The sequence below is a fragment of the Ambystoma mexicanum genome, chromosome 12 (assembly GCF_040938575.1).
Source record: "Ambystoma mexicanum isolate Mex_15411 chromosome 12, UKY_AmexF1_1, whole genome shotgun sequence".
Taxonomy (NCBI): Eukaryota; Metazoa; Chordata; class Amphibia; order Caudata; family Ambystomatidae; genus Ambystoma; species Ambystoma mexicanum.
In genome coordinates, this window is record NC_090936.1 from 1,239,732,904 (window position 1) to 1,239,757,784 (window position 24,881).

Genomic DNA, 24,881 nt, shown 5'->3' on the forward strand with positions numbered 1-24,881 from the left:
TGAACTGTCCTATTTCATATATAAGTTCGGCCCACTATATACTTGTGGATTTCCCCCATTTCCAGGGTTGACTCCCCCTCCGGAGTTAGTGCCCTGAGGCCTTTGCAGCGGTGCCTGTTGGGATTGTCCCTGCGGCAAGTTCCCCACGTGGGACGGCAAGCTGATTCACCATGCCTGTTCCCATTCGTTGGCCGTTCTGCCACATGCCTTGGTTTCTGCACACACGTGCCACGTGTCCTGTCATTCCACACAGCCAACACACTGGCGGTGGTCGGGCCATCTGTCCATCTGACGTGGCTGGACTGCCTATCTTCGCGTTTTGAAAACCACCTTGGTTGGTCTGAAAGCCTCCCTGGTTACCTCGAAACCCTCCCTGGTTACTCTGCCATCCTCTTCCTCTGAAACCCCTCGGGTAGAATCCCGCACTACCCTGGTTATTCTGGGATGGGTTAGTTGTTGATTGTGTGCTTGGTTCAGCTGGGTTTGTCAGCATGGCTCCCTCAAGAGCATACTTTGAAAGTTTCTTTTGCACCAGCTTCGCCTCCTCACCCTTACGAGTTGCCTCCTTTTTTCATTTTTTTTCCTGCAACAATCTACAGTAATGTGCAATAGTTAACTGTATTTCAGCCCAAGGTTTAGCTTCTATTCCTACCAATTTCTTGAGCTGTTTTTGCACCGCTTCAGGCAACCCTTGGCACAATATATGGTAGAACACAGGGATAGATTTCGTCCAAGACTCGTGCGTTTCGAGCACCCACGCGTCTTGAAAATTCTGGATATAAATCAACGGGTCCTCAGACTCTTTCATTTTCCGAGTCATTATGGCTCCCATATCAGAAGTGTCTGGGTATAGTGTTCGTAGCGCTTTCCACACTGCTGCTCTACAATTATTAAATAGCGCTCCGTCATGGGACATGTTAATTATCGTTACCCTAGGGAACCCTGGCCGTTTCCATACATCGTCTGCTCTTTCACCGAGTATGGCGATCAGGAGGCCCTTAATGTCTTCTATGGCTAAGGTGACACCCCCTGTCATTTTCTCCAACTCATGAATCCACTTCCCAGCTCCCGACGTCAGCATTGGAAGCTTTTTTTCAAGTTCTCTCGATCCATGTGTGGCCATGGAATATATTGTGGTCCTGCTCCCCCTTTTTCTAGTAGTGGGCATTGGAATGCGCAGTCTTCCTTCTCCCTTCCCATAGTTCTCCTGTCTACCGCTGGGGTTGGATTCTCGCCTTGCCATCTACCTGGCAATGCCCTCAATCTGTCTGCACAAGTAGGTGCTGATGCCCCCCTCTGACCGTGGGGTGTTCATTCATGTCAGCCAGACTGCATGGCAGACTTCGATGTCTTAGTTGCGGACTCGCTGGAGCCTGACCATCGTACCCCTCATTCCCCTGGGAGCCACTTTTCGCACCGTCTCCCTTCTTCATGTGCCTCATCCTCCATTTCCCCACCGGAGTCAGATTCTGAATACTCCCAGTTTACACAACTCCTTGCATCTTCTTCGTTCTGCCCAATTTCCAGCCTGTCTAGGGACAGTCTCCTGCTCCCACTACTTCGGGTGACATCCTCAGTGTCATATAGTTCAGTGCTCTCCAAGCGGTCGTCTTCCCTTCCCCCTTGGGAGATTTGCTCCTGCCCCATCTCATCATATATTTTATCGATTGTTTCCCCAATACTTCTGGTGTCGAAGTCATCTTCAATATTTGTCCCACTTATACCTTGCACCGAGTCGTTCGCAGGAAATAATTCTTCAATGTCTTCCCATTCTACAACAGGATTGGGTTTTTCAACTTCCCGCTCCAAATATTCAAGATCCGATGCCCTCTGTCTGCGCTTACGTTCTGCTTCCTTATCTACTTCCTTGCGCTTCCTCGCTTCTTCTCTAGCTTTGTCTACTTCCCTCATCCTTTCATTTCTACGTTCATTTGCCCTTCTAATTTCCTCATATTCTCTTCTCTTCACTCTCGTCTCACGTACTCTTTGCTCTTCTTCCAACCTTTGCTTATTCTGTTTGTACTGGTCATAGGCTGCCTTCTGTTTGCGATCGAGGTGTTTCTCTTTCTCTTCGCGATATAGTTGTTCTCGCTTCAGCCTATCCTTCCTTTTTATTCTTTCGTCCCTCATTTCCTTCTCTTTTTCTCCCTCCCTTCTTTGCATCTCATCAGACCTCTCTCTCGGTTTCACATCATCACTTCCTTTTCCATCTAGCTTCAAAAATATCTGTCCTCCCATCCATTTGTCATTTGCAAATGTTATCTCATCAGTTCTACCTTCGTTTCCCTTCCATTTCTTTCCCTCTCTCTACTTAACGAGAGGTGCACTAATCTGTGCCTGGTCATTCCCTTCATCTTCGCATCTCTCCTTGTCCCTCGGGACTGCAGAGGCAAGATTGTTTTCCTGTTCCTTTCCGTTATTGTCATCACTACTGTACGTAGGTGACTCATATGCAGGATTGCTATACCCCGTGGCTGCCTTTAGTTCTCTTAGCGGGTAGAGTCCCTCTGACTTACTTCCCTCGATGACTGGCTCAGGCGGGGCTGGTGGCACGGTAGGCGTCTCACCCCCCTCCATACATACATTTAATATCCAGTCTGCGGGTGGTTCTTCCTCCTTCGTCTGTTCGAACATCTTCCAAAGTTCCAGAACAGCGAGGCGTTTCTCTAATTCTTTGCCTGTGTATGTGGCATGGAGGTAAGTCATCATGTGTTGTAAGACGGCTTTAGATAGGGACACATTTTGTGGCCAAGGCATAAACATCTTGCGGGCGATACCCTTAACCCACTCTGTGCTGTACTTTTTGAGTTTAGGTGCATGCTTAGGTAGCTGCTTGCACAGATGCGCAAATGGGGCAACCTCCTCCATTTTCAATTTCGTCACCAACAATATTTATACAGTTTGTTATCCTTCTAATAGTATGAGCGAGCACCAGATACGCATGCTCCAATCCAATCTTTTCCCGCCAAAATGTATACTATCTATTGACTCAAAACCATCAATTCATTGGCGATTCCCTCTTTTTTACAGAATCGCGTAAAACCAAATTTCATTTCAAACAATCAATGATACAGTTCTTTTACATTTGACGTACAACAGAACACATATGACAGACTCTTGACAGACTAGACGGACACCAGCTGGTCATACATATACCTGCCTTCTCATCAATACCCCGTCATGGAGTTTAAACAAACTCCTTTGATGCATCTTTAAACGTTACCGTCCCCCATTATGTGGGCTATGAGTTCACATTTCTTCTGACCGTTGTATTAAAGCGTAGGAACAAGGCGAATCCTTTCGTTTTTATCTCAGGTGCTCCCCTGGTATCCTCTCGTTTTTCTCTCGGGAGCCCCCTTGCTAACCACTCGTTTTTTTCTCTCGGGTGCCCCCCCGGTAACTACTTTTTATCTCTTATGCTCGAGTCATTACCCGTTATATATACAGTCTTCTCTACTGACTATGTTATTTTTTCTCCGCCACCCTCCATTACCTTTCCCTTGCTTGCTCTAATGCCTACAAGACATTTGGCAAAGTAAAGAGTTTATTGTTTCACTCACCGCTCGCATCTTTTCCTCTCTGGAACCTCGGGATCACCGCCCCTTCCTCTTCAGCCTCTTGCGGTCTTTTTGTCTGATTGGTTGTCCGTGGGAATGAGAAGGGTTATGCTTTTATGGACGTAAACTATCATTGTCCACAGGAAGCTTCTCAGTCTACTCAGCTGCAATAGCGAAAGGACTTGTGATATTGCCGAAGGCCTAGAGTTACTTCGTGCCGTCAGTCTATAGGTGTCTTAAAACTATAAAATCGATAATTAATAATCGATGGCCGAAACCATCCTCTGCTACCAAGTGTACAGAAGGGCGGTGTTTTCACTGACGGGCCCATAGGTCAGTGCTCACCCTCTAGTACCTGTAAGACAAGATAGCTGCACCATGTGAGGGATGGGGGTGCAGGATTCACTTACTCCAACACGACTCAATAATGAGGACTCAGTAGTTTGGCAAAGGGAAGTTCGTTTAATGAGAAGTACATTAAACAGGGAAACAATTGGAAATCAGCATTGTTGTGATCACCTGTCTCGCTCCAACTTCCTCGAACTTCAGTTAAACATCATCATTTATACATAAAACTCGTCATCACTGACGTCTAACTCTACAAATCTGTCATGCAATATAACTGGTTAGGAAAGGTAACTTAAGTATAGGTGCTATTTCAGTATATGGTAACAGAGCATGCGGATTGGATAACTCTTGTTGGGTGGGCGTCTACGTCCAACCCTCTACATCACGCGTGATAGACGTCACTATAACTATGACTTCCCATTGGTTCTACTATCTATAGGACCCTAGATAACTTGGTCCATTGTGTTTGGGTGGGTTACACCCCTAGACGTAAATCTACATTTTAATTAGCAGCATGCAGAATGGACACCCAGGTGCCTAGTGTCCCAAGATTCACCCTGCCTCCCTTCCATCAATCAGGCCTTTTGAGCTATGTGTCAATTAGTTGGCTGGGCATGGCCTCGAAACTGTAGCCTCTTATCTAGAGAAGTTATGGCACCCTTGGATCTTGGTGACATCAGACGTTGGTAATTCTTCACGCTTGACTGGTCACATGTCTGTTCACCGTGAATCTGCTTCCGTTTCCAGCTTTCTGTGTATTTGATTCTCCTTTAGCCTCGCCACCTGCCTGGGCCCCTCTTATCTTGACCTTCACGCTGCAGGCTGGTATGCTCTGAAGTTTCGATTCTCCAGCGTTGCCGCTCTCCCCCTTTCCTTGGGTTGACCTCGACTTCCCAGGCATGAGCTGCTCTTTGTTGAGTTTCGATTCCACTCTTCTTTCTGGCTTCAGCTGTCATATGAAACCTGGCCTAGTATGCCTCTGGCCTCCTGGGCATACTTCTGCTTAACAAAATGGAGTCGCACTTGTATAATGTGCCTTATTGAGGTAGCTATATGGTTGGCACTTTCCGCTCTATTCTTCTACTAAGCATTGCAAGCAGTATCGTTTTCTTAGCTTCTTGCGTTCCAAGCCTATTTACACGCGTTAACTGGTTGGTTACTTCCATCTTGTCTCATAGCAACGTCTCCTTAAGTTCATCATTGTCTCTTTTCCTGTGTCCATTCCACCTATTTTCATAGCTGCTTGCACTGACGTGCTATCCTTGTTAGTCGTTTTTGTGCATTCGCGAGTCTGTCCAGGCCCTTGTGTTATTTCCACTGGCCATCCATTAAGGCTCTTTGGGATTCCTCGTGGACCGTCTGCAGGTACTCTTCATTTCGTCTCAGCTGCTGGTATGGTTGCTTAAGAGGGTATCGTGCTGCCCATGGCTGTCTGATTATGGGCGCTTCAACAGGTACGGCTCTTCTGATGTAATTGGGACCTCCTCTACAGATAAATGAGCACCACACACTGTGGGTAATAATAAGCAGCGCTCAGATACCTGATGGTTTGTAGCGCTATATAAACGCTACATTATTGTTGTTATTATTATTAGTCACTGCTGGTGACTGCTCGTCGCTGGCTTCCCCTGCTGACACCTGCAGACACTAGCTGGATCCACCTCAGTGGGAGCCGCCCTTTGCCATCAGGCCCATAGCCGCAGCGGCTGCACGGGCAGAGGGCTGCCCTGGGGAGGTCAGTGAAGACTGTCAAAAACGCCAATCAGAGCAGGGGGTGGGAAGGGAGTTGGGAGGATGGAGGAATCAGGAAGTGGGAGGAAAGAGGTATCGGGAACACACAGTGGCAAGCGTGGGGCAGGGGGCTACAAAAATGGGCACAGATGGAAGGTTTAAGGCCCAGAAGGGTCTTCAATGGCCAACACTCACCTGCCTCGCCAACAGCACAGAGGTGAGCCAATGGTGGTAAAGTAGGCACAAGGTTGAGATGCCAATCAGAGCTGGGGGCCGAAAGGGAGGAGGGAGGAGGGAGGAATCAGGAAGAGGGAGGCGGGAGGGAACGGGAACATACAGTAGCAAGCACGGGCCAGGGGGCTCCAAATTGGGCGCAGGTGGAAGGTTTAAGGCCCAGAAGGGTCTTCAATGGCCAACACTCACCTGCCTCGCCAACAGCACAAAGAGGCGAGGACGGAGTGAGCCCAACGTTGGTACAGTAGGCACAAGGCCGAGAGGCCAATCATAGCATGGGCATGACGTCACTTTACACCCTTCAGACTTTACTTGTAGTTTTTTTTATGTCCAGTGGTGTCTGCGGACTTCCTTCTACCACATCCGTTCGAGGGTACATTCAGTACGGTTGTCTGAGTGCATAACATGAGTGCATCTCATATTTTTGATGTGGTATTGAGATGATACCAGGCGTCATGCGCAGTGCTTTCTTGCTGTTCTTTCAATATGACGGAGGTGAGCGGGCGGGCTCCATGAGTTGCATGAACATCTGCTTCTCTACACCTTTCTAGCCACTAATAGCACATATCATGCCTGCTTAGCCTGGACATGGATGACCATTTGGATTTATCCCACAATCCCCATAACACCCCACCCTACCCCCCCACACATCCCCTCTCCCCCCAACCCTCAAAATGTGCTCCTCTGCCCAGAATGACCTCCATGTCCCTATTCCTCGTCCCAGTGCTTACACATGAGGCTCCATGCCTCATAAGTAAGCACTGGGACGTGGAATAGTGGCAATAGGAGTACTGAATATTACAGGTAACTAAGCAGGCATTACCTCCATGTCCCTCTACCTCATCCCAGTGCTTATGTATGAGGCAAAGTGCTGCATACACAAGTACTGGGACGAGGAAGAAGGGGCTAGGAGTAATGAAGATCACCAATAAGTAATGAAGGCATTAAACACAAACAGTGGTGCAACACCATTGAGCTGAATGGGCTTCAGCCCTCCCCCCAACATTTTTGGCTATGTTGACTCGACCTGGCTGACCTCCAGAGCCGCATTACACAGATGTTAAACGGCACCTGGGTTTCGCTGTTAACAAAGGCCCAGCAATTACTAATGTAAGGCATTTCACTATTAGTATCTGCATTTAAATGCTTAATTTTTTATGCAATTGAAATCATGAAATGGGTTTATTACTTGCAAGCCAGGGTAGTGATTTGGAAGTGTAGAGCGGGGACTGAAGACCGCTCATTCTCACAGCAGTACATAAGTAAGTGCTTTCAGACTTGAATGAGAGAGGTAACTGCTTGTAACATTGAACCTGCTCTAGAATAGTCTCATTAGAATGAGTAAAGAAGTTAGATGCCCCCACACAAATAAGTATGACCCTCTCCCATCACCCATGAAGTGAGCGCCTCACCCAACATTTGAAAGGTTAGGCCCCCCTCCCAAAATGTAGGTTTTGTTGCACCCCTTAACACAAGCTCACACATCATTCACCATACACACACACACACAAACACACACACAAGCACCCAGCCAAACATACATGTAAGTGTGCACCCTTTCAACATACACTCACACACGCACACCCAGCCACCCATACATGTAAGTGTGCACCCTTTCATCATACACTCACACACGCACACCCAACCACCCATACATGTAAGTGTGCACCCTTTCACCATACACTCACACACGCACACCCAACCACCCATACATGTAACCACCATACACTCACACAGGCATGTCCAGGCAACATCATGCACTCTCTCATTAATGCACATTGCATTATATACATATATATAGACACACCCACACACACACACACACACACTTACCTGCATGCACACACATTTAAAGAAAATAAATGTTTTTACCTTTAATCTATTGGTCCAAGGAACGAGGCCTTCAGCTCCCTGCAGCAGCCGGAACGCTTGCTCACATCATCTGCAGAGGATCTTGAGGCCTCCATGTCGTTGGATGTGGGGGAGCCCTATTACTTCAAAAAGAAATGGCTTCTTTTTTATGTCAAAGGGCACCCCTCTTACAACACCACACTTTTTGCCTTTGCCAAGAATGGTACTCACGGTTCTTCGGGTTAGCTGGAAGTCCAGAGATAAAAACTATGCTCTGTGCAACCAGGGGGCCACCCCCTGGGAAACCCTTGTGGGGAAGAAAACCCAGATGCAGATGAAGGTAAGTATCCAACTGTAAGGTATATGAAAGTCCTGGGGAGCAAGGACGAATGTAAGCAGGAGGATCCTTGAAGCTTCATTCCGATAGATGAGGAGAGAGGAACTGGAAATTCCAAGGTAAGAACTAAATAATTCCAACCGCAAGGGACTGAAGAAAGAATTGAGAAGGAGGCGAGACTCCGGTAAGAATGGTGAGAAGGGAAGCGGAAGAATAATCCCGAAGAGTGGGAAACAGGTAGCACAGAGAGAAAAGAACTGAGGATAAAGAAGCCGAGGCCTTTGGGAAGAGAGGCTCCGAGAGCAGTAAGTGCAGCAGGGAGCCGAAGAGCAGAGAGGAGCCGAGAGCTGCGGAGGTGGCTAGAAGCCGGAGGGTGGAATGGAGCCGAGGGCGGCAAGGGCGGCTTGAAGCCGGGAGGTGGAAAGGAGCCGAGGGCGGCGAGGGTGGCTTGAAGCCGGAACGTGGAAAGGAGCCATGGGCGGCGAAGGCGGCTAGAAGCCAGGAGATGGAAAGGAGCCATGGCGGCGAAGGCGGCTGAGAGCCGTCGGGAAGAAATAATACCGAAAGTGGCGAGAGCGTGAAAGGCAGCAACCAAGAAACGCCGCGCAGAAAGAACAAGGTAGATTGCAAATGCAAGCAAGGAAACCTTGTAAGTTTCAAAGGGCTAAGGAGCAATGCTAACGAAGGGTTAGAGTAGCAACGCAGTGAACCGTTGTGTATTGGAGCATAAGTAGGAGTGGATTCAGCCTGCATTCCGTGTTGGATGGAACACTAGACCTGCACTGCTAGTTAGTGGAAACATTGTCTAGTAGGTGCCATCTTGGATTTCACTGAGTGTGTTGGGGATGGTGAATCTTCCAGTGTTTCCAAAGACTTCTAGGAGTTCTTCTAACAACCCCATGACATGGAGGTCTCAAGATCCTCTGCAGATGACGGGAACAGGCATTTGGGCTGCTGCAGGGAGCTGACGCCCCCTCCCAGGAAATTTGGTGGCAGGTCCCCTCCGCACTTCAGGGGGCCCCACTGCATCAGTGGCCACAACCTTGACCCAGGGCCCTTCCTGTGACCCAAAAGCCCAACATCACCATGGTGGTCGACTGTTTGGAACAGAGAGAGGGTGGCCCAAAAGAGAAGACTCTGGAAAGACCAATCTCACAGAAGAAGAAGGAAATAAGGGAACAGAGCTGGCTGAACACTTCTCCAAGGAACCCTAGATATGCCAAGTTCCAGGTACTGGGCTACCCTGAGACGTTCTCATACACATATGTTTTTCCATATACAGACAGCTCATTTTCCATCATTTGTATGGCAGAGAGGAGGGGCAGAACGCAACATGTGATTCTGCTGCCTCTCTTCCTCTCCACCATACAATCATCCAGCATTTGCGCCAGCATGGATTTTCGATGCTGAAGAACCCTATGGAGTGCGCCTGTTTTATGTCACCCCTTAGGGATCCATTGTACACGCAACCTGCCATGCTCACATGGCGGGCAAGCGTTGCAATTAAACCTGTGCCTCGTAAGCAGCGTTCCCAATTGAAATGAAACCCTCCCTGTCATGCTCACATGTCGGGGAGGGATTAATGTGGGGTTCGTCCCTCGCTCCAGGGGCTGGAACAGGAGAGGTGTCCCTCTTCCCTTTCCATTGTAGCTTGTGGGCGGTGAAGGAAGGAAGCGGGTGCAGCACCGGCCCTGCTGCCGCTGAAATAATAAGGTAAGTAGGGGAGTGGGGGAGAACAAATAAATAAAAATGGGATGAAGTGTGGGGGAAGATGGCAGCAGGGGGGAGCCGGGCCGTTAGGCGGCTTGGAACGCAGGGGTTGAAGCCAGCGTTCCTAGCCATCTGATTGGCTCACCCCACCCGGGTACTATTGTAATTGTGAGCGCTGCTTGCCATGCAAGCATGGGATACGAAGCACATGCCAGGCAGCGTTTACTCACTTTGCATGGTGCAGTGCAAAAGTGCAGGGTCAAAGGTGGCATACACATGTGTATGCCGCCTTTTGCACCCTGCCGTGCAAATGACGGAAATTTGGTGGCAGGGAGCTATCTCGGTTGCAGTGCAAACGTAACGCCTCCTCGTTATCAAATTACGAATTTAAGCAACATGAGCCCCTCTGTGGTGTTGTCACCTCCTCGAGGAGCAGCAACCCCCGGAACCTCACGAGACGGAGTAAAAGGCATTTGAAATGTTGTATTTCACAATGACCTTACGGTTAGATACAACCGCCAGTGTGATCCTGGTGTTTCAGCTGCACTCTATGCATGCCCGGTTTATTATTGTGCACACTCACTGGGCACATTCCCAAATAAAGCCCTTTACGTGTATATGTCTGAGTGAGTCTTGTCCTTTGACTCCATAACAGCGTGACATTATCTATTTACAAGACTGAGTGGGAGATTCTGAAACCTATGCTGAGTGTAAGGGGCCTGAGTGAGTGGGGAGGTAACTTGCCAATGGGAGAGAGTATGAGATTGTCAAATCTTTACTGAGTGTATGGGGCATGGATGAGTGGGGAGGTAAGTGGCCAATGGGACAGAGTGGGAGATTCTCAAACATCTGCTGAGTGTATGTGGCATGGATGAGTGGGGAGGTAAGTGGCCAATGGGAGACAGTGGGAGATTGTCCAACGTTTGCATATTATATGAGGACTGAGAGTGTGGGCAGGCGAGTGGCCAATGGGAGAGAGTTGGAGTTTCTCAAACATTTGATAAGTATATGGGGCCTGGGTGGGTGGAGAGGTGGGTGGAGAGGTAAGTGATTAATGGGAGAGAGTTGGAGTTTCTCAAACATTTGATAAGTGTAAGGGGCATGGAAGAGTGAGGAGGTAAGTGGCCGATGGGAGAGAGTGGGGGATTCTCAAACCAATGCTGAATGTATGGGGCATGGGTGAGTGGGGAGGTAAGTGGCCAATGGGAGAGAGTGGGAGATTCTCCATCCTATGCTGTGTGTAGGAGGCCTGGGTGTGTGGTGAGGTGGGTGGAGAGGTAAGTGATTAATGGGAGAGAGTTGGAGTTTCTCAAACATTTGATAAGTGTATGGGGCATGGGTGAGTGGAGAGGTAAGTGGCCAATGGGAAGAGTGAGAGCTTCTCAAACATTTGTTGAGTGTATGGGGCAAGGGTGAGTGGGGAGGTAAGTGGCCAATGGGAGAGAGTGGGAGATTCTCCATCCTATGCTGTGTGCATGAGGCCTGGGTGTGTGGTGAGGTGAGCGGGTATATTAAGGGAAATGGCTGATTTCCCAGTTTACCCATTTAATTCTTAATAACACAAGAAATCAGGCGCATAGCGCTTTCCAGTCGATCACCAATCCATAACTGATATACTACAATGTGCCTCCTTAGGTGCCAGATTTGTGATTTCCTATTGTTATGCATTTTTAAAAATGTTTTGAACAGCTGTTTATTTTGTCCGAATGTTCAGGCCCGCCCTCTGAAGTGCAGTCTCCAGAGTCGTGTCTCAGTGGGGACGCATCGGACGCTTTCGATGAGCTTGAAGACCTGGCGCCCTTCACAGGCTCCGCCTCGTCCCAGTGGGATTCCGAAGAGGTCCTGGAGGAAGGCAGTGCTTCTCTCTCAGGTCTGTACATGTCCACATTTCCTAAATAATGCACGGTTACGGTGTTGCAACCCTTCAGGTGCCCTCCCCTAGTCTTCTGGTAGGCACCGGTGTCTCCTGATCTTCTCTCTATAATCGCCATTATACCCCCAATAGCTGGTGTGGCCGCTGGATCAGGGAAGAGGGTAGTTATGTAGGGAAGAAGTTGAGTGGAGGGACCAGTGGTTGAAGAGTAGGATCTTCATGTCCGTACTGAAGTGTAGGATGAGGGTGCAGTTTTATCTCTGTGGGTAAGTTGAAGTGTAGGGTGAGGGTGCAGTCTTATCTCTGTGAGTAAGTTGAAGTGTAGGGTGAGGGTGCAATCTTATCTTTCTGGGTAAGTCGAAGCATTGTATGAGGGTGTAATCTTATCTCGGTGGGTACGTTGAAGGGTAGGATGAGGGTGCAGTCTTATCTGAGTGGGTAAGTTAAAGTTTCGGATGAGGGCACCATCTTATCTCTGTGTGTAATTTGAAGTGTAGGATGAGGGTGCAGTCTTATCTCTGTGGGTAAGGTGAAGTGTAGGATGAGGGCACAGTCTTATCACTGTGGGTAAGGTGAAGTGGAGAATGAGGGCGCAGTCTTCTCTCTGTGGGTAAGTTGAAATGTAAGATGAGGGTGCAGTCTTATCTTTGTAGATAAGTTGAAGGGTAGGGTTAGGGTGCAGTCTTGTCTCTGTGGGTAGGTTGAAGTGTAGGATGAGGGTGCAGTCTTACCTCTGTGGGTAAGTTGAAGTGTAGTGTGAGGGTGCAGTCCGATCTCGCTTGGTGGGTTGAAGGGTAGGATGGGGATCCAGTCTTATCTCTGTGGGTAGGTTGAAGTGTAGGGTGAGGGTGCAGTCTTATCTGAGTGGGTAGGTTGAAGTGTAGGGTGAGGGTGCAGTCTTATCTGAGTGGATAGGTTGAAGGGTAAGATGGGAATCCAGTCTTATCTCTGTGGGTAGGTTGAAGTGTAGGGTGAGGGTGCAGTCTTATCCTTGTGGGTAAGTTAAAGTGGTGGATGAGGGTGCAGTCTTATCTCTGTGGGTAGGTTGAAGTGTAGGGTGAGGGTGCAGTCTTATCTTCGTGGGTAGGTTGAAGGGTAGGATGAGGGCACCATCTTATCTCTGTGGGTAATTTGAAGTGTAGGATGAGGGTGCAGGCTTATCTCTGTGGGTAGGTTGAAGTGTAGGATGGGGGTGCAGGCCTATCTCTGTGGGTAGGTTGAAGTGTAAGGTAGGGTGCAGTCTTATCTATGTGGGTAGGTTGAAGTGTAGGATAAGGGTGCAGTCTTACCTCTGTGGGTAAATTGAAGTGTAGGGTGAGGGTGCAGTCCGATCCCTCTGGGTAGGTTGAAGGGTAGGATGGGGATCCAGTCTTATCTCTGTGGGTAGGTTGAAGTGTAGGGTGAGGGTGCAGTCTTATCTGAGTGGGTAGGTTGAAGTGTATGGTGAGGATGCAGTCTTATCTGAGTGGATAGGTTGAAGGGTAAGATGGGAATCCAGTCTTATCTCTGTGGGTAGGTTGAAGTGTAGGGTGAGGGTGCAGTCTTATCCTTGTGGGTAAGTTAAAGTGGTGGATGAGGGTGCAGTCTTATCTCTGTGGGTAGGTTGAAGGGTAGGATGAGGGTGCAGTCTTATCCCAGTGGGTAAGTTGAAGTTTAGGATGAGGGTGCCATCTTATCTCTGTGGGTAAGTTGAAGTGTAGGGTGAGTGTGCAATCTTATCTTTCTTGGTAAGTTGAAGCATTGGATGAGGGTGTAGTCTTATCTCGGTGGGTACGTGGAAGGGTAGGATGAGGGTGCAGTCTTATCTGAGTGGGTAAGTTAAAGTTTCGGATGAGGGCACCATCTTATCTCTGTGTGTAATTTGAAGTGTAGGATGAGGGTGCAGTCTTATATCTGTGGGTAAGGTGAAGTGTAGGATGAGGGCACAGTCTTTTCGCTGTGGGTAAGGTGAAGTGTAGAATGAGGGTGCAGTCTTATCTCTGTGGGTAAGTTGAAATGTAAGATGAGGGTGCAGTCTTATCTCTGTAGATAAGTTGAAGTGTAGGGCTAGGGTGCAGTCTTGTCTCTGTGGGTAGGTTGAAGTGTAGGATGAGGGTGCAGTCTTACCTCTGTGTGGATGTTGAAGTGTAGGATGAGGGTGCAGTCTATTCTTTGTGGGTAAATTGAAGTGTAGACTGAAGGTGACGTCTTATCTCTCTGGGTAGATTGAAGGGTAGGATGAAGGCACAGTCTTCTCTCTGTGGGTAGGTTGAAGGGTTGGACGAGGGTGCAGTTTTATCTCTGTGGGTAAGTTGAAGTGTAGGGTGAGGGTACAGTCTTCTCTCTGTGGGCAGGTTGAAGGGTAGGTTGAGGGTTCAGTCTTATCTCTGTGGCTAGGTTGAAGTGTAGGATGAGGATGCAGTCTTATCTCTGTGGATAGGTTGAAGTGTAGGATGAGGGTGTACTCTTATCTTAGTTGGTTAGTTGAAGTGTAGGATGAGGGTGCAGTCTTATCTCAGTGAGTAAGTTGAAGTTTAGGATGAGGGCACCATCTTATCTCTGTGAGTAAGTTGAAGTGTAGGATGAGGGTGCAGTCTTATCTCTGTGGGTAAGTTGAAGTGTAGGATGAGGGTACAGTCTTATCTCAGTGGGTAAGTTGAAGTTTAGGATGAGGGTTCAGTCTTATCTCTGTGGGTAAATTGAAGTGTAGGATGAGGGCTCCGTCTTATCTCTGTGGGTAGGTTGAAGTGTAGGATGAGGGTGCAGTCTTATCTCTGGGGGTTGATTGAAAGGTAGGGTGGGGATTCAGTCTTATCTCTGGGGGTTGATTGAAAGGTAGGGTGGGGATTCAGTCTTATATCGGTGGGTAGGTTGAAGTGTAGGAAGAGGGTGCAGTCTTATCTCTGTGGATAAGTTGAAGTTTAGGATGAGGGCGTCATTGTATCTCAGTGGGTAGGTTGAAGGGTAGGATGAGGGTGCAGTCTTATCTCTGTGGGTACGTTGCAGTGTAGGATGAGGTTGCAGTCTTTTCTCTGTGGGTAGGTTGAAGCGTAGGATGAGGGTTCAGTCTTATCTCTGGGGGTAAGATGAAGTGTAGGATGAGGGCGTCATCGTATCTCTGTGGGTACGTTGAAGTTTAGGATGAGCGTGCCATCTTATCTCTGTGGGTAATTTGAAGTGTAGGATGAGGGTGCAGTCTTATTTCTGTGGGTAGGTTGAAGGGTAGGATGAGGGTGCAGTCTTATCTCTGTGGGCACGTTGAATTGTAGGATGAGGGTGCAGTCTTATCTCTGTTGGTAAGTTGAAGTGTAGGGTGAGGGTGAAGTCTTAGCTCTGGGAGAAGATGTTCCAGGCACAGGGTGCAGTCTTATCTCTGGGGGGAAGTTGTTCCAGGGACAGGGTGCAGTCTTATCTCTGGGGGGAAGTTGTTCCAGGCACAGGGTGCAGTCTTATCTCTGGGGAATTTGTTCCAGGGACAGGGTGCAGTCTTATTTCTGGGGGAAGTTGTTCCAGGGGCAGGGTGCATAGCAGGGAATCCTGTATTGCACCCTTCTTGCAGTCCTTTGGTTCTAGTCTGGTATTGCCATGGTTTCTCACTGTGTGTTAATGTTTCTGCACCATACCCACAAATGCATTAGAACTCCTACCCACACTAAGCCACTCCTACTCACAAACCTTTGTTCCTTTCTGCGTTCCTCTTTATTCTGCCCTTCTCCAGGTGCTCATTATTCGGCCCTTCTCCAGGTCCTCCTTATTCTGCCCTTCTCTAGGTTTTCTTTATTCTGCCCATCTCCAGGTCCCTTCTGCCCTCCGTCTGGTTTTCTTTGCTCTGCCCATCTCCATGTCTTCTTTATTCTGCCCTTCTCCAAGTCCTCCTTATTCTGCCCTTCTCTAGGTTTTCTTTTCTCTGCCCCTCTACAGGTGCTCTTTTTCTGTCCATCTCCAGGTCCTCATTATTCTACCCTTCTATAGGTCCCCATTATTGCGCCCTTTCTCCAGGTCCACCTGATTCTGCCCTTCTGTAGGTCTTCCAGATTCTCCCCTTTTCCAGTTCCTCCTCATTCTGCCCTTCTCTTGGCTTTCTTTGTTCTGCCCTTCTCCAGGTCCACTTTATTCTGCCCTGCTCTATGTTTTCTTTGCTCTGCCCATCTTCAGGTGTTCTTTATTCTGCCCATCTCCAAGTCCTCAATATTCTGCCCTTCTCCAGGTCCACCTTATTCTGACCTTCTCCAGGTCCTCATTATTCTGCCCTGCTCTAGGTTTTCTTTGCTCTGCCCATCTTCAGGTCCTCTTTATTCTGCCCATCTCCAGGACCTCATTATTTTGCCCTTCTCCAGGTCCTCCTTATTCTGCCCTTCTCTAGGCTTTCTTTGCTCTGCCCATCTCCAGGGCCTATTTATTCTGCCCTTCTCCGGGTCCTCATTATTCTGCCCTTCTCCAAGTCCTCATTATTCTGTCCATCTCCAGGTCCTCATTATTTTGCCCTTCACCAGGTCCTCATTATTCAGCCATTCCCCAGGTCCTTATTCTCCCTTATCTAGGATTTCTTTGCTCTGCCCATCTCCAGATTCTTTTTATTCTGCCCTTCTCCAGATCCTCATTATTCTGCCCTTCTCAAGGTCCTCTTCATTCGGCTCTTCTCCATGTCCCCTTTATTCTTCCCTTCTCCATGTCCACATTAATCTGCCCTTCTCCAGGGTCACCTTATTCTGCCCTTCTCTAGGTTTTCTTGTTCTGCCCTTCTCCAGGCCCACCTTATTCTGCCCTTCTCTAGGTTTTCTTTTTCTGCCCTTCTCCAGGTCCTCCTTATTCTGCCCTTCTCGAGGTTTTCTTGTTCTTCCCATCTCAAGGTCCTCTTTATTCTGCCCTTCTCCAGGACCTCTCTATTCTGCCCTTCTCCAGTCCCTATTTATTCTGCCCTTCTCCAGGTCCTCATTACTCTGCCCATCTCCCGATCAACCTTATTCAGCCCTTCTTTAGGTTTTCTTGTTCTGCCCTTCTCCAGGTCCAACTTATTCTGCCCTTCTCTGGGTTTTCTTGTTCTGCCCTTCTCCAGGTCCTCATTATTCTGCCCTTCTACAGATCTATCTTATTCTGCCCTTCTCTAGGTTTTCATTTTCTGCCCTTCTCCAGGTCCACCTTATTCTGCCCTTCTCTGGATTTTCTTGTTCTGCCCTTCTCCAGGTCCTCGTTATTCTGCCCATCTCCAGGTCCACCTTATTCAGCCCTTCTCTAGGATTTCTTGTTTTGCCCTTCTCCAGGTCCACCTTATTCTGCCCTTCTCTGGGTTTTCTTGTTCTGCCCTTCTCCAGGTCCTCGTTATTCTGCCCATCTCCAGATCCACCTTATTCTGCCCTTCTCTAGGTTTTCTTGTTCTGCCCTTCTCCATGTCCACCTTATTCTGCCCTTCTCTAGGTTTTCTTGTTTTGCCGTTCTCCAGGTCCATCTTATTGTGCCCATCTCTAGGCTTTCTTGTTCTGCCCTTCTCCAGGTCCTCATTTTTCTGCCCTTCTCCAGGTCCACCGTATTCTGCCCTTCTCTAGGTTGTCTTGTTCTGCCTTTCTCCAGGTCCATCTTATTCTGCCCTTCTTTAGGTTTTCTTGTTCTGCCTTTCTCCAGGTCAACCTTATTCTGCCCTTCTCTAGGTTTTCTTGTTCTGCCCTTCTCCAGGTCCACATTAGTCTGCCCTTCTCAAGGTTTTCTTGTTCGGCCCTTCTCCAGATCCTTGTAATTCTGCCCTTCTCCAGATCCACCTTATTCTGCCCTTCTATAAGTTTTCTTGTTCTGCCCTTCTCCAGGTCCACCTTATTCTGCCCTTCTCTATGTTTTCTTGTTCTGCCCTTCTCCAGGTCCTCGTTATTCTGCCCTTCTCCAGGTCCACCTTATTCTGTCTCTTCAGGTTTTCTTGTCCTGCCCTTCTCAAGGTCCATCTTATTCTGCCCATCTCTAGGTTTTCTTGTTATGCCCTTCTCCGGGTCCTCGTTATTCTGCCCTTCTCCAGGTCCACCATATTCTGCCCTTCTCTAGGTTTTCTTGTTCTGCCTTTCTCCAGGTCCATCTTATTCTGCCCTTCTCTAGGTTTTCTTGTTCTGCCTTTCTCCAGGTCAACCTTATTCTGCCCTTCTCTAGGTTTTCTTGTTCTGCCCTTCACCAGGTCCACATTAGTCTGCTCTTATCAAGGTTTTCTTGTTCTGCCCTTCTCCAGATCCTTGTTATTCTGCCCTTCTCCAGGTCCACCTTATTCTGCCCTTCTCTAAGTTTTCTTGTTCTGCCCATCTCCAGGTCCACCCTATTCTGCCCTTCTCTAGGTTTTCTTGTTCTGCCTTTCTCCAGGTCCACCTTATTCTGCCCTTCCCTAGGTTTTCTTGTTCTGCCCTTCTCCAGGTTCATTTTATTCTGTCCATCTCTAGGTTTTCTTGATATGCCATTCTCCAGGTCCTCGTTATTCTGCCGTTCTCCAGGTCCACCATATTCTGCCCTTCTCTAGGTTTTCTTGTTCTGCCTTTCTCCAGGTCCATCTTATTCTGCCCTTCTCTAGGTTTTCTTGTTCTGCCTTTCTCCAGGTCAACCTTATTCTGCCCTTCTCTAGGTTTTCTTTTTCTGCCCTTCTCCAGGTCCACCTTATTCTGCCCTTCTCTGTGTTTTCTTGTTCTGCCCTTCTCCAGGTCCTCGTTATTCTGCCCATCTCCAGGTCCACCTTATCTGCCCTTCTCTAAGGTTTGCTTGTTCTGCCTTTCTCCAGGTCCACCTAATTCTGCCCTTCCCTAGGTTCTCATGTTCTGCCCTTCTCCAGGTCCATCTTATTCTGCCCATCTCTAGGTTTTCTTGACCTGCCATTCTCTGGGTCCTCATTATTCTGCCGTTCTCCAGGTCCACCATATTCTGCCCTTCTCTAGGTTTTCTTGTTCTGCCTTTCTCCAGGTCCATCTTATTCTGCCCTTCTCTAGGTTTTCTTGTTCTGCCTTTCTCCAGGTCAACCTTATTCTGCCCTTCTCTAGGTTTTCTTTTTCTTCCCTTCTCCAGGTCCACCTTATTCTGCCCTTCTCTGGGTTTTCTTGTTCTGCCCTTCTCCAGGTCCTCGTTATTCTGCCCATATCCAGGTCCACCTTATCTGCCCTTCTCTAAGGTTTTATTGTTGTGCCCTTCTCCAGGTCAACCTTATTCTGCCCTTCTCTAGGTTTTCTTGTTCTGCCCTTCTCCAGGTCCACCTTATTCTGCCCTTCTCTAGGTTTTCTTGTTCTGCCCTTCTCCAGGTCCTCATTAATCTGCCCTTCTCCAGGTCCACCTTATTCTGCCCTTCTCTAGGTTTTCTTGTTCTGCCCTTCTCCAGGTACACCTTATTCTGCCCGTCTCTAGGTTTTCTTGTCCTGCCCTTCTCAAGGTCCATCTTATTCTGCCCATCTCTAGGTTTTCTTGTTCTGCCCTTCTCCAGGTCCTCGTTATTCTGCCCTGCTCCAGGTCCACCTTATTCTGCCCTTCTCTAGCTAGGTTTTCTTGTTCTGCCCTTCTCCAGGTCCTCGTCATTCTGCCCTTCTCCAGGTCCACCATATTCTGCCCTTCTCTAGGTTTTCTTGTTCTGCCTTTCTCCAGGTCCATCTTATTCTACCCATCTCTAGGCTTTCTTGTTCTGCCCTTCTCCAGGTCCACCTTATTCTGCCCTTCTCTGGATTTTCTTGTTCTGCCCTTCTCCAGGTCCTCGTTATTCTGCCCATCTCCAGGTCCACCTTATTCAGCCCTTCTCTAGGATTTCTTGTTCTGCCCTTCTCCAGGTCCACCTTATTCTGCCCTTCTTTGGGTTTTCTTGTTCTGCCCTTCTCCAGGTCCTCGTTATTCTGCCCATCTCCAGATCCACCTTATTCTGCCTTTCTCTAGGTTTTCTTGTTCTGCCCTTCTCCATGTCCACCTTATTCTGCCCATCTCTAGGCTTTCTTGTTCTGCCCTTCTCCAGGTCCTCATTTTTCTGCCCTTCTCCAGGTCCACCGTATTCTGCCCTTCTCTAGGTTGTCTTGTTCTGCCTTTCTCCAGGTCCATCTTATTCTGCCCTTCTCTAGGTTTTCTTGTTCTGCCTTTCTCCAGGTCAACCTTATTCTGCCCTTCTCTAGGTTTTCTTGTTCTGCCCTTCTCCAGGTCCACATTAGTCTGCCCTTCTCAAGGTTTTCTTGTTCGGCCCTTCTGAAGATCCTTGTTATTCTGCCCTTCTCCAGATCCACCTTATTCTGCCCTTCTATAAGTTTTCTTGTTCTGCCCTTCTCCAGGTCCACCTTATTCTGCCCTTCTCTATGTTTTCTTGTTCTGCCCTTCTCCAGGTCCTCGTTATTCTGCCCTTCTCCAGGTCCACCTTATTCTGTCTTTCTCCAGGTTTTCTTGTCCTGCTCTTCTCAAGGTCCATCTTATTCTGCCCATCTCTAGGTTTTCTTGTTCTACCCTTCTCCAGGTCCTCATTATTCTGCCCTTCTCCAGGTCCACCTTATTCTGCCCTTCTCTAGGTTTTCTTGTTCTGCCCTTCTCCGGGTCCTCGTTATTCTGCCCTTCTCCAGGTCCACCATATTCTGCCCTTCTCTAGGTTTTCTTGTTCTGCCTTTCTCCAGGTCCATCTTATTCTGCCCTTCTCTAGGTTTTCTTGTTCTGCCTTTCTCCAGGTCAACCTTATTCTGCCCTTCTCTAGGTTTTCTTGTTCTGCCCTTCCCCAGGTCCACATTAGTCTGCCCTTCTCAAGGTTTTCTTGTTCTGCCCTTCTCCAGATCCTTGTTATTCTGCCCTTCTCCAGGTCCACCTTATTCTGCCCTTCTCTAAGTTTTCTTGTTCTGCCCATCTCCAGGTCCACCTTATTCTGCCCTTCTCTAGGTTTTCTTTTTCTGCCTTTCTCCAGGTCCACCTTATTCTGCCCTTCCCTAGGTTTTCTTGTTCTGCCCTTCTCCAGGTTCATCTTATTCTGTCCATCTCTAGGTTTTCTTGATATGCCATTCTCCAGGTCCTCGTTATTCTGACGTTCTCCAGGTCCACCATATTCTGCCCTTCTCTAGGTTTTCTTGTTCTGCCTTTCTCCAGGTCCATCTTATTCTGCCCTTATCTAGGTTTTCTTGTTCTGCCTTTCTCCAGGTCAACCTTATTCTGCCCTTCTCTAGCTAGGTTTTCTTGTTCTGCCCTTCTCCAGGTCCTCGTCATTCTGCCCTTCTCCAGGTCCACCATATTCTGCCCTTCTCTAGGTTTTCTTGTTCTGCCTTTCTCCAGGTCCATCTTATTCTGCCCATCTCTAGGCTTTCTTGTTCTGCCCTTCTCCAGGTCCACCTTATTCTGCCCTTCTCTGGATTTTCTTGTTCTGCCCTTCTCCAGGTCCTCGTTATTCTGCCCATCTCCAGGTCCACCTTATTCAGCCCTTCTCTAGGATTTCTTGTTCTGCCCTTCTCCAGGTCCACCTTATTCTGCCCTTCTCTTGGTTTTCTTGTTCTGCCCTTCTCCAGGTCCTCGTTATTCTGCCCATCTCCAGATCCACCTTATTCTGCCCTTCTCTAGGTTTTCTTGTTCTGCCCTTCTCCATGTCCACCTTATTCTGCCCATCTCTAGGCTTTCTTGTTCTGCCCTTCTCCAGGTCCTCATTTTTCTGCCCTTCTCCAGGTCCACCGTATTCTGCCCTTCTCTAGGTTGTCTTGTTCTGCCTTTCTCCAGGTCCATCTTATTCTGCCCTTCTCTAGGTTTTCTTGTTCTGCCTTTCTCCAGGTCAACCTTATTCTGCCCTTCTCTAGGTTTTCTTGTTCTGCCCTTCTCCAGGTCCACATTAGTCTGCCCTTCTCAAGGTTTTCTTGTTCGGCCCTTCTCCAGATCCTTGTTATTCTGCCCTTCTCCAGATCCACCTTATTCTGCCCTTCTATAAGTTTTCTTGTTCTGCCCTTCTCCAGGTCCACCTTATTCTGCCCTTCTCTATGTTTTCTTGTTCTGCCCTTCTCCAGGTCCTCGTTATTCTGCCCTTCTCCAGGTCCACCTTATTCTGTCTTTCTCCAGGTTTTCTTGTCCTGCCCTTCGTCAGGTCCACCTTATTCTGCCCTTCTCTGGGTTTTCTTGTTCTGCCCTTCTCCAGGTCCTCGTTATTCTGCCCATCTCCAGATCCACCTTATTCTGCCCTTCTCTAGGTTTTCTTGTTCTGCCCTTCTCCATGTCCACCTTATTCTGCCCTTCTCTAGGTTTTCTTGTTTTGCCGTTCTCCAGGTCCATCTTATTTTGCCCATCTCTTGGTCCACCGTATTCTGCCCTTCTCTAGGTTTTCTTGTTCTGCCTTTCTCCAGGTCCATCTTATTGTGCCCATCTCTAGGCTTTCTTGTTCTGCCCTTCTCCAGGTCCTCATTTTTCTGCCCTTCTCCAGGTCCACCGTATTCTGCCCTTCTCTAGGTTGTCTTGTTCTGCCTTTCTCCAGGTCCATCTTATTCTGCCCTTCTTTAGGTTTTCTTGTTCTGCCTTTCTCAGGTCAACCTTATTCTGCCCTTCTCTAGGTTTTCTTGTTCTGCCCTTCTCCAGGTCCACATTAGTCTGCCCTTCTCAAGGTTTTCTTGTTCGGCCCTTCTCCAGATCCTTGTTATTCTGCCCTTCTCCAGATCCACCTTATTCTGCCCTTCTATAAGTTTTCTTGTTCTGCCCTTCTCCAGGTCCACCTTATTCTGCCCTTCTCTATGTTTTCTTGTTCTGCCCTTCTCCAGGTCCTCGTTATTCTGCCCTTCTCCAGGTCCACCTTATTCTGTCTTTCTTCAGGTTTTCTTGTCCTGCTCTTCTCAAGGTCCATCTTATTCTGCCCATCTCTAGGTTTTCTTGTTCTGCCCTTCTCCGGGTCCTCGTTATTCTGCCCTTCTCCAGGTCCACCATATTCTGCCCTTCTCTAGGTTTTCTTGTTCTGCCTTTCTCCAGGTCCATCTTATTCTGCCCTTCTCTAGGTTTTCTTGTTCTGCCTTTCTCTAGGTCAACCTTATTCTGCCCTTCTCTAGGTTTTCTTGTTCTGCCCTTCACCAGGTCCACATTAGTCTGCCCTTATCAAGGTTTTCTTGTTCTGCCCTTCTCCAGATCCTTGTTATTCTGCCCTTCTCCAGGTCCACCTTATTCTGCCCTTCTCTAAGTTTTCTTGTTCTGCCCATCTCCAGGTCCACCTTATTCTGCCCTTCTCTAGGTTTTCTTGTTCTGCCTTTCTCCAGGTCCACCTTATTCTGCTCTTCCCTAGGTTTTCTTGTTCTGCCCTTCTCCAGGTTCATCTTATTCTTTCCATCTCTAGGTTTTCTTGATATGCCATTCTCCAGGTCCTCGTTATTCTGACGTTCTCCAGGTCCACCATATTCTGCCCTTCTCTAGGTTTTCTTGTTCTGCCTTTCTCCAGGTCCATCTTATTCTGCCCTTCTCTAGGTTTTCTTGTTCTGCCTTTCTCCAGGTCAACCTTATTCTGCCCTTCTCTAGGTTTTCTTTTTCTGCCCTTCTCCAGGTCCACCTTATTCTGCCCTTCTCTGGGTTTTCTTGTTCTGCCCTTCTCCAGGTCCTCGTTATTCTGCCCATCTCCAGGTCCACCTTATCTGCCCTTCTCTAAGGTTTTCTTTTGTGCCCTTCGCCAGGTCCACCATATTCTGCCCTTCTCTAGGTTCTCATGTTCTGCCCTTCTCCAGGTCCATCTTATTCTGCCCTTCTCTAAGTTTTCTTGTTCTGCCTTTCTCCAGGTCAACCTTATTCTGCCCTTCTCTAGGTTTTCTTGTTCTGCCCTTCTCCAGGTCCACCTTATTCTGCCCTTCTCTAGGTTTTCTTGTTCTGCCCTTCTCCAGGTCCTCATTAATCTGCCCTTCTCCAGGTCCACCTTATTCTGCCCTTCTCTAGGTTTTCTTGTTCTGCCCTTCTCCAGGTCCACCTTATTTTGCCCGCCTCTAGGTTTTCTTGTCCTGCCCTTCTCAAGGTCCATCTTATTCTGCCCATCTCTAGGTTTTCTTGTTCTGCCCTTCTCCAGGTCCTCGTTATTCTGCCCTGCTCCAGGTCCACCTTATTCTGCCCTTCTCTAGCTAGGTTTTCTTGTTCTGCCCTTCTCCAGGTCCTCGTCATTCTGCCCTTCTCCAGGTCCACCATATTCTGCCCTTCTCTAGGTTTTCTTGTTCTGCCTTTCTCCAGGTCCATCTTATTCTGCCCTTATCTAGGTTTTCTTGTTCTGCCTTTCTCCAGGTCCACCTTATTCTGCCCTTCTCTAGGTTTTCTTGTTCTGTCCTTCTCTAGGTTTTCTTTGTCTGCCCTTCTCCAGGTCCACCTTATTCTGCCCTTCTCTGGGTTTTCTTGTTCTGCCCATCTCCAGGTCCACCTTATTCTGCCCTTCTCTAGGTTTTCTTGTTCTGCCTTTCTCCAGGTCCATCTTATTCTGCCCTTCCCTAGGTTTTCTTGTTCTGCCCTTCTCCAGGTCCATCTTATTGTGTCCATCTCTAGGTTTTCTTGATCTGCCATTCTCCAGAACCTCGTTATTCTGCCCTTCTCCAGGTCCACTGTATTCTGCCCTTCTCTAGGTTTTCTTGTTCTGCCTTTCTCCAGGTCCATCTTATTGTGCCCATCTCTAGGTTTCCTTGTTCTGCCCTTCTCCAGGTCCTCATTATTCTGCCCTTCTCCAGGTCCACCATATTCTGCCCATCTCTAGGTTTTCTTATTCTGCCTTTCTCCGGGTCCATCTTATTTTTCCCTTCTCTAGGTTTTCTTGTTCTGCCTTTCTCCAGGTCCACCTTGTTCTGCCCTTCTCTAGGTTTTCTTGTGCTGTCCTTCTCCAGGTCCCCATTATTCTGCCCTTCTCCAGTTCCACCTTATTCTGCCCTTCTCTAGGTTTTCTTGTTCTGCCCTTCTCCAGGTCCACCTTATTCTGCCCGTCTCTAGGTTTTCTTGTCCTGCCCTTCTCAAGGTCCATCTTATTCTGCCCATCTCTAGGTTTTCTTGTTCTGCCCTTCTCCAGGTCCTCGTTATTCTGCCCTTCTCCAGGTCCACCTTATTCTGCCCTTCTCTAGGTTTTCTTGTTCTGCCCTTCTCCAGGTCCACCTCATTCTGCCCGTCTCTAGGTTTTCTTGTTCTGCCCTTCTCCAGATCCTCTTTATTCTGCCCTTCCCAGGTCCACCTTGTTCTGCCCTTCTCTAGGGTTTCTTTTACTGCCCTTCTCCATGTCCTCTTTATTCCGCCCTTCTCCAGGTCCCTTTTATTCTGCCCTCTCCAGGTTACCTTTGCTCATTCTGTCTCTGGATGTCTGTTTGCTATGCTCTTCTTTAGGCTCATACTGTCC

At 48.3% G+C, this 24,881-nt stretch overlaps 1 protein-coding gene across 1 annotated transcript in view; it reads left to right on the forward strand.

Annotated features, from left to right (window-relative positions):
* Positions 1 to 9,703: 9,703 nt before the first annotated feature.
* LOC138513127 (uncharacterized) overlaps positions 9,704 to 24,881 on the forward strand; it is a 1,268,315-nt gene continuing 1,253,137 nt past the window's right edge. The window contains exons 1-2 of the mRNA XM_069627773.1: positions 9,704 to 9,771; positions 11,483 to 11,638. The gene's annotated coding sequence lies outside the window, so the exon portion shown is untranslated. The remainder of the gene's footprint in view (positions 9,772 to 11,482; positions 11,639 to 24,881) is intronic.